Genomic DNA, 13,177 nt, shown 5'->3' on the forward strand with positions numbered 1-13,177 from the left:
TTGCTATGGTTACACCGAATGAAAACACATTTGCGATATAGTTGAAAAACTCTTGGCCTAATAAATAGTTTTGGTAGATAGACTCGTCTTCACCAGCATCGGAAGAAGTGCTTGTAGAAAAGGGTTTTATCTGGTTATAAGATAGATTTTTTTTTATGGTTTTGTTTTTCAACATTAATCTAAATGTGTATTTTGTAAATCAAAATTTGTAAATGTAATTGAAAGAAGCATTTTCTTTCGTTTTGTTTTAAATTTCGCGCAAAGCTACACGAGGGTTATCTGCGCTAGCCGTCCCTAATTTAGCAGTGTAAGACCAGAGGGAAGGGAACTAGTCATCACCATCCAACGCCAACTCTTGGGCTACTCTTTTATCAACGAATAATGGGATTGACTGTAACATTATAATGCCCCTACGGCTGAAAGGGCTAGCAGCATGTTTGGTGTGATAGGGATTCGTATCCGCAATCCTCAGATTGCGAGTCAGTGACTTAACCACTTGGCCATGCCGAGCCATAAAGTGATACGTGAGGAGTACTTGATTTTTTAAAGTTATGTTTATGGCTACATGTATGATAAGTTTTATGGTAAAATGGCTGATCATAGTAACAAACATTGTTAATAATGATATCCAGGACTTAAAGTGTTTTACTATTTAATATTACATTATTATATATGCAGGAAACGACGTCATTAGTCAAATTAAAATACCAAAATGACTGGATATTATTATAATAGAAAGTCCACGAAATGATTCTATCAGGTCATCCCTCAAATGATGTCCAATTTTATGTTCTGAAAAAGGGAAAGGATTTCAAATGATTTTAATGTTATTTAATTAATAATTTATGTTCCATTATTATTAATTACTTCCTGCCAACGATTCACAAACTTCTGAATGCCACTTCTATAAAATTATTGGAGTTTGGAGGAGGAGAATGTAGAGAGGGTAGTTTTGACATCTTCATGTGTTCCAAGCTCTTTTTCCATCAAGACAGTTCTGAAAGCTTCGGAATAGATGATAATCAGATGGGGCAAGATCTGGAGAATAAGGAGGATGTGGAATTTTTTCCGAGTCTAGCTCTTCAGTCTTTGCAGATGTGATCCTTGTTGCATTGGGCCATGTATTATCCTGGTGTAACATAACACCTTTATGATTGATCAAAGCAGGTTTATTTTCTTTCAGTGCAACATTCAAGTGCTCCAACTGTTGAGAATAGAAGTCTGATGTAATTGTTACATTGACTGGCAGCAACTCAAAGTGGATCACACCAACAATATCCAACCAAACCCTTAACAAGACTTTCCTAGGGTGGAGGTCCATTTTGGGCTGTGCTTTAGCCAGTTTACCTGCACTGAACCATTGTCTGCGGCGCTTAACATTTTTGTAAAATATCCATTTTTCGTTTCCAGTCACTAACCTGTCCAAAAAAGGTGAGTTACGTTCACGAGAGTGTAGAGAAGTGCAAATGTCTATTCTTGCCCTAAGGTTGGCTTTTGCCAAATTATGGAGCACTCATTTTTTAATTTTTAAACATTTCCAAACTGTTGCAAATGATAGTGAACTGTTGAATGAGTTAAATTAAGCTTCTGTGCCAGTTCTTCAACTGTTACAGCATAATCTTCATCAAGTGCAAACAGCAGCAAGTCATCATTAAACTCAATAGGACGACCTGAACGTGGCACATCACTTAATCTGTAGTCACCTGATCTGAACTTCTGAAATTACTTTCGACATTTTCTTCCATTGAGAGATTCCACACCATAAACACCTTGAATGTTACGTGTAGTTTCTGCTGCACTATTGCCTTTTTTAAACTCATAAAGCATTATATGTCTAATGTGCTCCTCAGACACATTCATCTTCATAAGGGTTTATTTGATTAATGATTTGAAAAAGTGGAGGTTTGTTAATTTCTTTTATTTGTCTGAACATTTTTATACACGTCCTACTACACGTTTCAGTCGTTAAAACCTTCTACAAAGACAAATGACGATGCATTTTCTGTATTAAAGTTTCGGACATTACTTATGAGATGACATGATATTAAGAATTTCGTGTTACCACCATGCAGTCTTGTATATTTATAAGGTGTCTTGGCACCAGCATTTCTAACGAACCGTTTAAGTAATACGACCGCTTTACATCTGACAAACATCGATCTGGAACAGAAATTAAATCCATTTTGTTGATACCAAACAAAATTAAAACTTAGTAGCACCGCACCGTTTTTATACGTATTTCTCCCGCTTTTGAGGTTACATAAAGAACAGGAAACCGAAACGCTGTCTGAAAACCAAAAGAGAAAAGAAAACTGTTTGACATGAACGCGTCACATCCACTGAATAAAACTGCTTTGAAATGCGTCGATATTGTTACTAGTACTAATAACATCCACAGTGTATTAATATTTAAAAACAAAACAGAAAAAGTAATTATAAGTACTGTAAATATTTTTTTTCCTTTTTTGTGTGAATTTGTTTGTTTGTTTGCAATTAAGCATAATGCTACACAACGAGCTATCTTTGCTATCGAGTATCGAGACAAACCGTCGTGCCACTCACTGGGATGGATGGGGGGGGGTTTACACTGCATTACATACGTAAAATAGCCTTACGCATTAAGAATGTTATTTCATTACATTACATACACGATACAATAAGATTAGAAACAAAACACAAATATGAGACAGTTAAATATGTATTGTTTTTTCAGCTTTGTTTTTCGTAATCATGTTACACGCATAAAACAGCATAGTGCACTGATGGAAACTTCAGAATATTTTAGTAATTTTTAACACTAAAACTTTAACTGCATATTCAACTCAACATATGCTTAAATAACATTATTATATTTGAGTTATATTAATAACAGTAAACTTATATGTAAATGTATTTTCACAAATGTGTGTATTTAAAATGTCTTTTTCTTATAGCAAAGCCACACGAGGCTATCTACTGAATGGAATCGAACGTCTGATTTTAGTATTGTAAATCTGTAGACTGACCGCTGTACCAGCGAAGATACGTTTAGTGTTTTTATTAATAGTTTTTTTCAAACTACCACAAAAATTTTATTTTTCTCTAAATTAATCGAAACATAATGTAACGATTAATAAAAGTGCTATTCAAATCGGTATTGTAGAATCAATTCAAAGTTATAATGAAGAAAGAGATTTGTCTTTAATAATAGCTTTCAATGGAGGATTTTATTTATATGACGCGTGCATGTGTGTGTGTGTTTCTCTTATAGCAAAACCACAACAGGCTATATTCTGAGACCACGAGGATAATAAAACCTCTGATTTCAGCGTTGTAAATCCGACTGACTTACCACTGTCCTAGCGGGGTACTTTGTGTGACGTCACATGGAAAAAAAAATCTTTGGGTGTATAAAAAAAAAAAAGGCATTTACTGCTGGACAGACTCTGGTGCGCCATCTAGTGCTGAATATTTAGATTTATTCTCCGAAAAATATTCAGTAGAAGACAAATATTTAACATGTACATAACTGTTCCACGTATTTTTCTATGACGCAAGTTTTACGAACAATAGTACAAGAGCTGCTTCTGACATTAATGAAACATTTTAACGACTATTCCGTAAAATCAATTTGCCTAAATGTCTTTTATTTTTTGTAATTGGTCAGATTTTTTATTTGTACTTGTTTGTTTTGTCAAAGCGTGAATGCATGTAGGTGTGTAAGTGTATACAAATCTCATACAATTGAATTATTTAGAATATTCACACAAAGCTACAAAAAGGGATATTAGTTGTCCCTAATACATAACCTATAGTAAAGGAAACTAGTCGATAACACCGAACATTAGCCTTTAGGGACTCTTCTATGATCACAGCGTCAAAATGTAAAACATGTTTTGGTTTTTTTCTTGCAAAAATGGGACGCGAACGTTGAATACACTAACCAGTTGGTCACACCTGGCTCCAACAGATTTAACTTACTTATATAAATCTGAAGAAGGCAGTTGTCTGAAAAATTAAATTAATTATTCTTTTTTTGTCAGTTTTCATGTAATCCTTGTTTATACAACATAACGCCTTATCTTAGTGTTTACTTGTTTATACAACACAACGCCTGTAAAATATTTTCTCAACCCAAACGAGCCGTTTTTACATATATATTTCTCTATAAGTGGGTTTTCTCGACATCACTTAGTGTTTCCTTGTTTATACAACACAACGCCTCATCTTAGTGTTTCCTTGTTTATACAGCACAACGCCTTATCTTAGTGTTTCCTTGTTTATACAGCACAACGCCTTATCTTAGTGTTTCCTTGTTTATACAACACAATGCCTTATCTTAGTGTTTACTTGTTTATACAACACAACGCCTGTAAAATATTTTCTCAACCCAAACGAGCCGTTTTTACATAAATATTTCTCTACAAGTGGGTTTTCTCGACATCACTTAGTGTTTCCTTGTTTATACAACACAACGTCTTATCTTAGTGTTTCCGGGTCATTCAGTACGTTGCTAAACTTACTAAAAGAAAAAAAAAAACGCATTATTATTATTATTGTTTTAACATGATTAAATAAAGACACAAATATTGGTTATTTAGCACAAGGTGTTCTGTGTTTACGTTTTAGTTAGAATTTGTAATGGTTTACTTTCAGATGCCTTAAAGTTCATGATTTTCTCTAATGTCTATTTTGCTTTTTCTTACTCGTAAAACATTCCTTTCGCGACTTTTTTAAATCAATGTTTTTATTTTTTTAGCTACGGAGTTTTTAAAAAAAAACATCAGATGATTCGATATGAGAAATATTATGACAAAAGTTTTAAAGATTTGGGTTTTTAATCCATTGGTAGATATAGTGTGAAAATCCTAAAATTCTACAAAAATATTTAAGTCCGTAATTTTGAAAATTAAACTACTCTATGATATTATAAAAATAAAACAATTCATGTCACAATTCGTATGGAAAGCATTACAAATGTATTGTTTGGACATAGAATACCAGTCTTCTGTTCTACATATTATCACTCATATAACCTTATCCACAGGACAGCCAAAAACAAATGTACTCACCCTTTAAGTTATTCAACTTCTCTATATCGATACTAAAATATTTAGTTTTATTTCACACAAAACTGAAGTATATCTTAACCCAAACCCATTGACGGATTAAAGCAGTAGATTACAAATACTTTCCATCAATCCGAGTTACGAAGTGTGTAGCAGCATGTCAGACACTCCTTGTAGATGCCATGATTGTTCGAATGCTGGTGGAATCTACTTTGAACATCTTAAATAATGTCGCAATGTAAGAATAGTTAACTTGCCACATGAAACATTAACATATATGTTTTATTGGATTGTAGGTTCATTTACTCTAGTCATATGAGCAGTTGAAATGTAGCTATATTTTTCCGAACACCCTGCATTTATATGCCCATATCAAAAGAAGTCGTTTCTTTGACCAATATACAAGTTACAAATTCCACACATAACGGGAAGGTTGAGAAAGAAGCACTTTATAGATAAAGGAAACATAGCTTCATTCTAAGATAACAGATTCCTTGTTGCTGAAACAGGAGAGAACACTTGAACTAGGCATAAACTTGACTTTATTTACGTAAAGTATCACTTGTGTCGACCTCACACATTTCTGAGTGACCCACGTCAATGTCATATTCATTTTATGTTCCAAATAATCTTACTATTTGTATCGACCAGTGCAGACCTCTACAGTGAGCACAACTTACATGTCAATTGTATTTGTACAATAACCTGTTCAGTCAATCTTTACCTAATAACCTGTCCAGTCAATCTTTACCTTTAGTATGCACTCTGGTCACTCCATAACATACAAATGCAGATAATCAAACAATATCCTGTTCATAAGAATCTTAGATAAATGCAATAATATATATGAAATGTTTAAATATTGTATCCAAATATGTCTTAATAAAGAAATGTTGGTAAGTTAATTGAATAAATGTGAAATGTTTGTTGCTATATCCTCGTTTTTGTCTCGATGTCTTCATAATTTTTTCAATTGCCATTTTTAGTCAACGAAATGAGGATGTCACATATAATGCTAATACACGTCAGGAAAGCAACATATCTATATTTAGGTTTGTAGGAGGGAAACTGACAATTATTTTAAAGCCTTTGACGATGCTAGTGACATCTCTTGAGAGCAAAAGTAACTCTTAAATGATATATTAAATTGTAAGCTACATAGTATTTTTTTATATGTATTGGGGAATACTGTGTACTAAAACTGGTTTTTATATTTATTACGATCATAGTTAGAACGTGAACAGCCATGTTTAATTCATGGAGTGTTCGTTTTGTTTTTTTTCACCTTTAAAGGTTTTGGTTAATATCCAGACAAAATTAACATTTAAGACTAATTAAGACAAACATATAAAAAACAAAACAAAACACATCCTTTTTTAGATAATTACTTTCTTAAATAGAACTTTTCCCTAAAATACAAGCCTATTTTTTAAAAAAATGTTGATTAATCATCGTGTGACTCACAGATTACTAAGTACCTAACCATCTTCACTGAAGAAAATATATTGTTGATAGTTTAAATTAAGCACAAAGCTACACAGAAGCAAATAATAGAATGGCGTTTATTACTTTTTTAAAAGTCAGTGGTTCTTCTTTATGGTTTAAATTATAAGTTTACCTTTACCTAATAGAATTTAATTTAGAAAGACAAAAAATCATACATATGTGTGTGTGTGTATATATATATATATAATTTTTAATAATTTTTTGCATATCATATGTGACGATACAATACACTTTAATCATTATACAAACTTAATATGAAACATATTTCAAAATGTGTCTTATTTATAAAAATCTACTGTCAGTCAACTATTCCTATTGAAATTTTTAAAGGAAAGCTACAAATAATATTTTAACATTAGTTACTTGTTACGAAAGTAGTTCTTCATTTGTACTTCTGTTAACAATACTCACGTATTCACTGACAGAAAATATATATTTTATTTCATTTATCTTGCTTCGTCTATAAAATTTATATAATAATAATAAACATTTTCAGCACAAATTTCTTTCGAATGCTTATCTTGATAATACATATTTTGTAAGACTTTTTAACAGGCATCCATAAAACATTTGTAGAATAAGATAATTAAGTTTTGTTATAGTAAATAAAAAGACTTCGACAACAGAAATATTTCATTGTCGATACAAATTACGAAAACGAAACGTATTAGTCTTCGCTGCATCTAAATATTTCTACATTATATATATATATTTTTTTCTGTAAGTGTATCAAATGTGATTCCGATTGTAATGTTCTATTTGCGTTATCTTATAAAAAAATATTGACCCAAATATGGACACTGACTGTATGGTTTTCATGAAGATTGTGATCGAAAATTACCCGGATAAACTTTCCTAGATTCTTTAAAATTAATTTTTAACTTCTGTTCACTTATACTTCAACAACAATAAATGATCATTATCAATTTCTTATCTGTAAAAAAAATATATATATATTTGGATAAAATTTTACAGTCAAGAATAAAGTTCCTATCTAGGAATTATTCACTAATCATTCACTTACTTCTCCCAACTGTACCAACGTGTATCACACTAGAATGGATTAACTTTTTAGGCTTTATATTGCATATTATTGGTACAAATTGTTTCAATTGCCCCTTTGTTCTAAAAATGAAATACATAAAGCCTACAGTATTCATATTAAGGCTGTTATAGTTCTACTTGATGTTTTAAATTTATAAGATACGCAATAAATAACACCAGTTAAGTTTAGTAAAATGTGTTAAAAATTATTGAGAAAGTTTCTATCTACTGTTATATTTATTTTTGGTTGGCATTTTTCTCTTGTTGATGAAAAAATTTGAATTTGAAAAACACAAACAAGCTATGTGGAATGTGGGTCAAGTTTACTATGAGTATTAATATCCCCTTTTTCGTGTAATACATAACATTTTTGGAGGGCCATAAAAGGCAAAATATAACCGCCCCCGGGTGGGCTCGAACCACCAACCTTTCGGTTAACAGCCGAACGCGCTAACCAATTGCGCCACGAAGGCATGGAAGTTTAGTGCGGTTATTATGTTTACCTATAAATAAAGTGTTGTTTTATAAGTTGACTTCTACTTTTGTATGTTTATGTTTTAAGATTGTGAATATATGTGTGTGTGTGTGTGTGTGTATATATATATATATATATCATTCAATTATGGTGTACGTAATGTTTCGTGATTCACGATGTATCCTTGCTTTCAAGCCTCTAGGGGCCATCACAACAACCACTGGAAATACTATTATGTTTCAGCGTGGACGCATTAGGCTATTATTGGTAAACATGTGTAATGTTTGAGGAAAACGTAAAATTATTAAAATACAAACAAAAATAGAAAGAGACATACAAATACTTAAAGAAATTAACTGATTAAGCTTTTGCAGTAGCCTTCGTAACGTACACAATAATCGTAAAAGTTTTTGGGGAAAATTCAAATCACCAACTTTCAACAAAAACAACAGCAACGTGTTCCGCCATGTTGAATAGAACAACAATACAACCAAAACAGATATTTAAAAAATCCAAACCATTTATCGGAATGTTTTCAGGAATCCTTACACGAATTAAACTACCCATGCACTATCTAAAATAAACGCTCAACTGTAAATAACCATCTAGATTCACACAGAGACTTATATAATCCCAAGTTTTCAGTCAACAACGTAAACATTAGTGCACTTTTCGGCAGTGACGACATTCTAAACAGCAGTCTCTAACATTAGAACACTCAGCTTCTAAACATAAGTATATCAAAAATATCATTCTTACGAAAACATCATAAACCTGTTTACTCATTTAAGTGGTCTCAAATACACCACTACTATTATGCTACATTCAAGATATCTTTTTAAAAAGCGATACCACATTTATTCTTAAGAATTCAGAAGCCAAAAGCTCTTATTCTGACAACTTCAGAACAGTTAGTTTGCTTATCTGTCTGGATAAACTACATTTGAGAGTTGTATTAAAAATGATTTTTGATTTTTGAGAAGTGGACAACCGTCTTTCAAACTCTTTTCATCAAAGCAGACAGACCATAGATCATTTAATATGAATTAATATAATAATTAAATAGATATCAAACTTTTTAAATAGTCACGCTGCGATTGTTAGAATAAATAATAGGCTGTCAAAAACCACAAATGTTACGACAGGAGTTCCGTTATGGTCAATCCTTTGGTCACTTCTATACAATATATTTGTAAATAACATATCTTTAAGCTGGCTTCACATCTACATATTTCTCCCAATACGTTGACATTTCTGATGAGTGTTTGTCTACAAATTCATTGACAGCAGCGGATCGTGTACACAAATCACTTGGCACAACTAATGGCAGATAAGTTATGCTAAACCCCATTAAAACTCCAGGTTTAATAGTCCAAAGAAGGCAAAAGAATTATTTCGAAAACGTTTTAGTCTTCACTACATCAGAATATTTCCACATTCTATATTTTTTTCTGTAAGTGTATAAAAAGTGATTTGCCCCCCCCCCAATGATACAGCGGTATGTACACGAACTCACAATGCTAAAAACCGGGTTTCGATACCTATGGTAGGTAAAGCACAGAGAGTCCATTGTGTAGCGTTGCGCTCAATTCCAAACAAGCAGTGAAAGTTGGGAAGTGTCTATATGAAGCTTCAACGAAGAAATCATTGAGAAAGATGGACTCCAATGATCCTATATATATATATATATATATTTCCCCTGCATGAACAGGTAGTTAGGGCACTCAACTCGCAATTTAAGGATCACACCAAACATGTGTGAGCGTGTCTTTTCTTATAGCAAAGCCACATCGGTCTATCTGCTGAGCCCACCGAGGGGAATCGAACCACTGATTTTAGCGTTGTAAGTCCGGAGACATACCGCTGTACTAGCGGGGGGTATCGCAAACATACTCACCCTCCCAGCCGTGGGGCGCTATAATATGACGGTCAATCCCATTATTCGTTGGTAAGAGAGAAGCCCAAAAGTTGAAAGTGGGTGGTGGTGACTAGCTGCCTTCCCTCTAGTCTTATACTGCTAAATAAGAGACGGCTAGCACAGATAGCCCTCGAGTAGCTTTGTGCGAAATTCCAAAACAAACAAACAAACAAATTCTAGTCTTACCCTGCCAAATAAGGAATGGTTAGCGCAGGCAGCCCTCGCGTAGCTCAGCGCAAAAATTCAAAAAACAAAAAAATGATTCCGATTGAAATGTTCTATTTGAGTTGTGTTATGAAACAAATATTGATCCAGGTTAAAAGTGTCTTCAGTTGCACACTTTACGAAAAAACTCCAAATCGACACTGACTCACTGTTTCCGTGAGACTGTGATCGAAAATTACCCGCATACACTTTTCTAGATTCTTTAAAATTAATTTTAACTTCTATTCACTTATACTTCAACAACAACAAATGATCATTATCAATTTCTTATCCATAACAAAAAATAAATATTTGAATAATGTTTTAGTCAAGAATAAAGTTCCTATCTCGTCTAATCATTCACTTACTCCCCCCAACTGTACCAACGCGTATTACACTTGAATGGATTAATTTTTTAGGCTTTATATTGCATATTATTAGTTAACAATACTCGTTACCTTTACAGTTCTACACGATGTTCTAACTCTATAAGATACTTAGTATCTAATATCAGTTAAGTAAAAGTTTGAGAAGTGTGTTAAAATTAATGAGACAGTTTCTACTTACTCTTTTATTTATTTTTGTTAGACTTTTCTTTCTTGTTTGTGAAAAAAAAAATATTTAATTTGTTTGTTGATAAGCGCAAATCCGCATAATGAGATATATGAGACATGTTTACCGTGGTATTAAAATCCTCCTTTTGTGTGATAAGTCAACTCTCTGTTTGGTTACCGGGGGGGGATTTCAACGCACGTGGGTGATCTCAAATCCTCCGACCTATCATAATAGTAATAAGTGATTAGCGTGAACGAAGGGAAACGAGAAGATGAAATGCTAAGATGGAGGAAGGATAAGTTGTATGTTAGTTGTGGGATGGAGATTACTGAGGAGGATGGTGAAGTAGACCGAGGTTCTGACGAAAATAGCCAGTTCCAGGCTGGTTATCGAACTGTTACACAGGTACAACGATGTTTTTCTTGGGTGTTTGTTTGTTTGTTTCGCACACAGCTACACAGTGCTACCTACGCTAGCCGCCCATAATTTAGATTTGAAAGTTTAGAGGGAAGGCTGCTAGTCACCCCCATCCACTGCCAGCTCTTAAGTTGCTCTTTTACCAGCGAATATTAGGATTGTCCGACACATTTTAACACCCCCACGACTTAAAGGGCGAAACTGTTTGGTGGGACTGGTCTATAAATACACGAATCAGATTTTAGCTAAGAGAGGATTAAACCTGAAGAACTGTAAACGTACAACTGAAACGTTGGGATTCTTGGAAGTTACATTTATATTTTAAATTTTAAAATTATTCGTCTACTAGGTAAGTAATCCGATCTGAAGACTATTTTTCCTTTTTTGATTCATGATGTGATGTTTAAGAAATAATGTGGAACGAATCTTTTCAGGGGTAGGATCGAGGGACCCGATATTCAAATTAAAGTTTTGTTGTGGGGAGAAAGGGAAGTACCCTGAAAAAAAATACTTTCCTGGTCATGGTGCTGAAAGAGAACGCTTTTTAGAAGAAAAACATGATTATTAGTATTATGTGTGTATTAAAATCATTTTAAAAAGCCCAAAAAGGGTGAAAGTGTTGGGGAAGCTAGACTATAATAATCATTGGAATTCGAATCCACTAATCCACCCATACAAGATCATGAGTCGAACTTTTTAGATACAGGTAGACGGGCGTACGGCGACTGGAGCTTCTTAGAACAAAACTGCGGAAGTCATTAGTGGGTTGCTCTTCTGTTTGAAACTGTATGCACGTTTTGGTGATTCAAGTCTTGGACTCTCGGTTGGATATTTGACAATTACAAATGGATTATTAGAAGTTGGATTTGGTAGACTGTGCTAGAAAAACCTATGGCGATTGAATCATGAGTGAATTATACTTGGCTGACGGAGTTTTTGTAAATAAAATCATGTTAATTATACAATAACTTTTATTAATAAAATTAAAACACCATTCTACAGAGCCTTCGTGGCGCAATCGGCTAGCGCGTTCGGCTGTTAACCGAAAGGTTGGTGGTTCGAGCCCACCCGGGGGCGTTTTTATTTTGTTTCTGGAATTTTCTCTAAATACATAGAATTTTCTATCTGTTTTACAGTTACTATAACATATTGCACAAAATTGTTATGATCATACAGAAACAAAAAAAATAACTTTTGTGAGGTTTTGGCTCACACAGTACATTAATTTGTTTTGTTTGTTTGTTTGTTTTGAATTTCACGCAAAGCTCCTCGAGGGCTATCTGCGCTAGCCGTCCCTAACTTAGCAGTGTAAGACTAGAAAAAAGCAGCTAGTCATCACCACCCACCACCAACTGTTGAGCTACTATTTTACCAAAGAATAGTGGGACTGACCGTCACATTAGAACGCCCCCACGGCTGAAAGGGCGAGAATATTTGGTGTAACAGGGATTCGAACTCGCAACCCTCGGATTACGAGTCGAACGCCTTAACACACTTGGTCATGCCGAGCCACATTAATTTGAAACTACATTTAAATGTATTATATAATACTTCCGATAACCCAAAAATTTTCGTAAGGTTTTTCTAATTGAGAAAATCACTTTGTCTATACAACTCTATTTATATATTCCTTTGATTACTCAGTGTATTTAATAATAATGGATATACCATTTTCTCTGTTTAGGTTTATTTATATTTTTATCATATAATAAATTTATATCAAATTAATCCTTTCTTAAAATTTCGTTTTGAACATAATATTCAAATAAATTTACACTTCCTTGTACATGTAAACATAAAACATTCTTTGTGAATAAAATAATTAACATAATATCTTATGTTGAAATTTTGAAAATCGCATAGCATGGAGTCAGTATTTGTTTTTTCTGTAGGTGTGTTGTAATTTTTTAAAGCTTCAATAGAGTAAAGACATTTATTCATTATTCAGTTAAATAGTTATCACGGAGATGAAGATATTTTATCGTTTATTCTTGGCTATTAATTCAAAAA

The 13,177-nt window shown here is 33.2% G+C and overlaps 2 non-coding genes across 2 annotated transcripts; one reads left to right on the forward strand and one right to left on the reverse strand.

Moving 5' to 3' along the window:
• Nucleotides 1-7,997: 7,997 nt before the first annotated feature.
• TRNAN-GUU (transfer RNA asparagine (anticodon GUU)) lies at nucleotides 7,998-8,071 on the reverse strand. Its single transcript has one exon. It is a non-coding gene; the product is annotated as a tRNA-Asn (tRNA).
• A 4,099-nt stretch (nucleotides 8,072-12,170) lies between these two features.
• Nucleotides 12,171-12,244, forward strand: TRNAN-GUU (transfer RNA asparagine (anticodon GUU)). The gene has a single exon. It is a non-coding gene; the product is annotated as a tRNA-Asn (tRNA).
• The last annotated feature ends 933 nt before the right edge of the window (nucleotides 12,245-13,177 follow it).

Source organism: Tachypleus tridentatus, chromosome 1 (genome assembly GCF_004210375.1).
Source record: "Tachypleus tridentatus isolate NWPU-2018 chromosome 1, ASM421037v1, whole genome shotgun sequence".
Lineage (NCBI taxonomy): Eukaryota > Metazoa > Arthropoda > Merostomata > Xiphosura > Limulidae > Tachypleus > Tachypleus tridentatus.